The sequence below is a fragment of the Balearica regulorum genome, chromosome 3, assembly GCF_011004875.1.
Source record: "Balearica regulorum gibbericeps isolate bBalReg1 chromosome 3, bBalReg1.pri, whole genome shotgun sequence".
Lineage (NCBI taxonomy): Eukaryota > Metazoa > Chordata > Aves > Gruiformes > Gruidae > Balearica > Balearica regulorum.
Genome location: NC_046186.1, coordinates 3,919,132 through 3,924,928, shown reverse-complemented (window position 1 = coordinate 3,924,928; position 5,797 = coordinate 3,919,132).

The window sequence follows — 5,797 nt, the reverse complement described above, 5'->3', positions numbered from 1 at the left end:
TTTCTGTCTCTGTGTTCAATGGCTCCAGCTTTGTCTGGAGAGCGGTCGGGGAAGCCCCAGTCCGGTGTGCTCAAGGTTTACAGATGTGCAAGGTTTCCAGTCAGGTTTCTCTATCCATACATATCACCGAGACACCCCTACGGCTCCATCAGCAATTGCTCCACCTTGCAGTCTGGAGGAGACGGGAAGAAATTAAGGTGGGAGCACTTATTACGTATTTGGACAAAAATGTACAGGAAAGAAAGCCAAAAAAAACCCCAAACAAACCACTCTTTTATGTCAGATGCTGTTTTGTTAGTCAGTCACTGAGTCAAAAATGGGTCCAGGCATTAAAAAAATATAGCAGGCTAGGGAAGAAAAATAAATAGGTCTGTGTCTGATTTTTGCTGAACTTTGTTTAAAAAAAAAAAAAAATCATACAAAGGTTGGGAGGACCTTGAGGAACATGATTTCAGGTCACTGCTCCCACCACAAAATTCCCAGAAAGGAGAATCCAGGTCTCAGCTGTCTGCAATGAGATGAGCTTTGCCCTCAAGTGCTGGTTCCTCTCCTCATACAAGTGGCCTACAGCCATGTCCCTTTTCCTAGATGGCCTACAAAGCCTGCAGAGAAAGGCTGCTGGCAACCAAGGTTGACATCTCTGGGGTCCATCCTGAAAATACCCTTTAATACAACCATGTGTGTGGACCACTGAATCAAGGCTGTGGTATCTCCATTTGGAGCACCCGCAGCATCATGAAGGTGGGTGCTGCTCCATTTGAAGCAGGGCTCTGCTGGACATTGGTTCAAGGGTTGTCCACAGCTTCCCAGCAGTGAGATACGTTCCTCGTTGAAATTAAAGAATGAGTTTGAGACTAGTCCATGTAAATAATTAACTGCATTTTTAATTTAAATGTCCAGACTGGAAGATCATGGATTTCTCCAGGCTAACTAGAAGACCAAATTTCAGATAATTTTTTCTTGCCCCAAAAAGCTCACATATTTGCAAGTTTTGGATGGGAGGAGTCAGTCTAGTTTTTAATTGGTTACATTTTGCTTTTATTTAAAACAGTTCTAAAAATCTTAATTTAAAACTGAAACCATTAACACCTCATTTTCTTTTCAAACTGTTCTGTAATGAACAGTCAAAATATTTTCCCTGAAATAGCCTTAATGCAACTTTTCTGCTTTCTCTTTTTCACTGGGTATCAGCCATTTATCCAGCTAGACCTGATCCCTGAAGTTTTAGTCAACCTACAGCTCTATATATCTTTCAGCATGAAGATATGAGTTAAAAACGAATTTGTCCAGCTTGATTTCTGACTTCCTTTGGGTCAATTAAGAGGAAGCACAAAGCAATTTTACACATTTTTAACTTATGGTCAACTGGCCACGCTCCCTGGCACGATCTGCCACAACCTACTAATGGACAAGACCTTGCTCATCTGTCACAGCTCCACTGCAGCAACGATATAAAAACGGTCATTGCTCCTCGGAGAGTGTCTCATTCCTCACTCTTTTGGCACTGGGAAGTGCTATCGTATAATCTGCGAGTGATTTGTATTTTGACGTCTCCCACAATTGCTTTCATATAAATCTTAATGAAATTCAACAGAGATATCATCACAGAAATGCCCTAATAGGTCCCACTCACGCCGGGAAAGCCAGGAGATGACATGTTTAAGGACTTAAAGATTAAATTTTCAGATTCTGCTATCACAGATATCACAGTGTAACCTTTTTATACATATATATATATATATATATGAAAAAAAACCCAACCCAAACCCAGCTGGAGTATTCCCAGGCACCTTGTGTTTCTTTTTAGCAGACTGAAGCTGTCTGCTAAGTGTGTTTTATTTTAGATCAAGGAAGACAGAAGTGGGGGGGGAGGGAGGATTGCAAGGAGGAGGTGGCAGGCTACACACCGAAACCAGAATCAGACTCACTTCCCTCGCTGCACATTTTACAACTGAGTGCTGTGTCTGAGGAGACACGCACAAGGCAGCAAGACATCCCCAAACCTCGGGGAGAAATCACCCCTCATAGCCAGTATCCAGAGCAGCCGTGCAGTCCCCCAAAGGACCAGCACCAGAAGATGTGCAAACCGCTCCCAGAAATCCTCACCGGTCTCCGTGCTACCCAGGAGATGTGGAAATGACACCAGCACCTGCCTCCCCTCTCTGACCAGGGGACACCCCTGAGCCTTGGATGACTGCACTCGCTCTTGTGTAGCGGTTCCCCCAAGCCGCAATGGTTGGATGTGGATTGTAAGGTACGTGATGGTCAGATCCGGGGCAAATCCTTGATTTCAGGCTTTCTTCTCTCATTCTTTCCATATATTTTATGAAGAAGGACCAAGATGCCAGCTCCATGCAGCCTTCATTCAGACCAGCTGAGACCTGGACTTGCCCCATCCTTGCAGAAGGAGGGCAGTGCAGAGTCCCTGTGGTCCAAGCCTTGGGGCAGCCAAGCCATTCTGGTCGCAGTTGCCTTCAGCATCTTGGCCGTGCTGCAAAACACTCTGGGTGAGCCACCATGAGTGGTCTGTAGTGCCCCAGCCCTGAGATGCTGGTGGAAGATGCTCAGTGCTTCACCCGCTGCCCTTACCCCAACACCCCCTCTCCCTGGTAGCTGTCTCAGCCCCCCCCGAGGGGGACAGGGGTTATTACACAATGTTTTTGTTCCACTGATGATTTCCCTCTGCCAGTTGGAACAGGCTGCTCATAAATTTCAGCTTTCTGGAGGGGTTTCAAGAGCTTTGCATTCTTAGATCATTGTCTCTCCTTCCCGGGAACAATGGGGGTAGGAAGGAGATGCTCCAAAAATGCCATGTGGTACGAGGGGATTTCTTTAGGATGGGGATTGCTCGGGGAGGCAGAGAGAGTTCCCCCCAACTGCTTTAGTTTGTAGCCTGGGTAGCTAAGGAGGCAACTCAATGGGAAGCAGGAATGTTAACAGTGCTGTGCAGAGATCTGCAAAGAGCTCCTTCCTACCACCCCAGGAAGGTAGTTAGAACAATCATCCTCTGATTATAAGGTGGAAAATGAGATGTGGGATGCCCCATGCTGTGGCTGCTCAGTCTGAGATACAGACTGGACCTTCTGGACTTTCCGATGTCACCACCTTGGCATGCTCAGCATGTCCTTCACCACCCTGGAAGCTGCTGGGACTGGGCTTTTAGAAGAAGGCCTGTCCTGCCAGTGAATTAAAAGTGGAAGCCTGTTGCAAGGCTTCTAACCAAGTCAGAGGGATCAAGTTCTTAATGCTGTTAGGCTCATCCTGTAAAATTAGCAGCTTGTTAGACAGCCCTGTCCCCCTTACCCTGCTGCCACAGCTTCAGTGGTTTTGGTACAAGCTCTGCCTGCTCAATAATCAGCTTGGTTCCTGGCATGGTGTCCGTCCAGTCCAGCTAGCATCTACTCAAACAACCAGCAGGTATGGCTCAGGAGTTAGTGTAAGCCAGGGACCATCTCGATCAGGCAGTCTGGGTGCAGCTGTCACTTTTTTTTGGGGTTTAACCATATGAACCTGTCTGGGCCGTACCAGTTGGTCTTAGGGACAGAAGAGGGGCCCTGGTGCTGTTCACCAATAGAGTTGCAACATTTGCATGAAGAAATGCAGTCAGAACAGTGTGCAATAAATCCTTCTGATAAAGCAGCAATCGCTAGTGACTCGTTAGTCTTGTGAAGGGACAGTTCCCTAGTGCACTTTTAAGCCAAGGCTGTAGAGACAAAGTTTTCTTGATTCATGACATACATACAAACCTCCCACCCAAAGGCAGGATAACTCATTTGGAGGGGAATACTAAGAACCACATCTCCACCAGCAACCAGGATCCACTCTCTGACCTAAGGCCAAGAGGCCAATCTGGCCAGGTCCATATTACTGACTACAAAACACAGCAGCCACAGCTGCAATGGTTCCTGACCCAAGCAAGGTCCCAAACCTTGCCTGGGGAATGTTGTCCCATGCCTAAATCCTGCCAGGGACTATGATGACCACAGAACAGTTGAACTCCAGCACCTGGAAATGGTCCTCAGCCATTTGGTTTGCTAGCACAAATACAGCCACAGCACAAAAACTACCGAAGTCCTGATGAAGTTTTTCTTCCCTGCTTGGGTCTCTTACAAGCCCAGTTAACACAGGTAGAGGACACCAGTCCTCTCAGATCCCCATAGGAAAGCTTGCCCAGCTTGTTAAGAAAGGCTACTATAATTACCTTCATTAGCTGCCAATTTGAGCAGTGGTCTGGGATGCCAGGATGCTCCCTAGACATCCTCATAACAAGATGCAATCAGTAAAAGAAAAGGGAATTATTTATCAGAGGGTTCTGGCAGAGAAGGAAAGGATTTAGTGCCAGGACTTCAGTATTAAGGGGTTTCTTCACACCCCCGAAATGCAAGCCTTCTTCCTGGCCACAATTCGAAGTCATTGCCACCGAACAAGAAAAGCAGAATCTTTCGTATGTCCCACATCTGTTTCTGCAGAGCAGCTTGTACACCAGTCTCCACAGAACCATGCTCTGTAGCTTGGGGTCCCTTGGGGTCTTGCTTTGCATATATTCAGAAATTAATTCCTGGAGGACATGCTTCATGATCTTTTCAGGGCCCAAGGTGAGGCTGACCTCTATAGCTCTCCACATCCTCCTTTCTCCCTTTCTTAAGATATGTGTAACACTTGGAGACACCTGATACAGAGGCCAGACGCTGTTTTTTTCTGTAGATGACAGGCAGCAGCCTCACCATCACATCAGAGAGCTCTATCAGAGCACTAGGATGAATCTCATCCAGTTTCATGGGTGTAAATACATTTAATTTCACTAAATAGTCACTAACCTTTTTTCTTTCCCCACTGCTGACTGTTCTGCTTGCCAAATGCTGTTGTTATGTGCGGAGGTTTTGAGCTAGTCTGACCTATAAAAACTGAGGCAAAAAAGGTATTCAAGCTTTTCCATAATCATCCATCACTAGGCTATTCCCCCATCCACCAATCAACCTACATTTTCTCTGAAGTATGCTGTTAAAATACTTGCAAACCTCCTTTTTGTTACTCTTAGCATCCCTGGCCAGTCTTTGCTCCAGCTGGTCTTTAGCCCTTCTGCTTTTATCCTGAAGAACCCAAGCAATGCACTTGCACTCTTTCATTTTCTCTCCTTATTTCCATTTCTTGTATGCTCCCTTTTAGCAGCTCAGTTCACTAAGAAGCGTCTTAATTAGCCAAGCAGGCTTTGTGCTGAAATTCCTGATTTTCATGTGCAAAGGCAGGGTTTGTTCCCAAGCTCTGAATAAGTTTTCTTTAAAAAAAAAGCAGCCAGCTGTCTTAGACACCTTCTCCCCTCATAGCAACCTCCCAATTCCCCAAATAAGCTGCAGTCAACTCTCCTGAGGTCCAGAGTCCTCAATCCACAGCTTGTCTTCTCAAGCCTCTCTCCAGATGCAAGCCCAGTCATCTCACAGCTACAAGACACAAAGCTGCCATCCCTCACCACAACTGCCCTCTGCTCCTCCATGTTTATGAGCAGCAGGTCAAGCACACTGATGAACACGGACAGGCATTGACCAAGGAGAGCTGATGAGCTTAGAAGTTAGCAAGAGAAAGGCAAGGATGGTAGTTAAAGACAGATGACAGACCCTGATGGTGCAAGTTTTTCTTTCCTAGAAAACTGGGTTAGAAATAGGGCCAGTCCTGCTCTCGCTGGAACTGGCCTGGATCCCTTCCATGTGCCAACCTACCTCCTGCTAACCACCCTCCACACTTTTTTCCTTCTCCCCCATGTGATGATCCCAAGCATGGCAGGGCAGGATCGACTTTATGC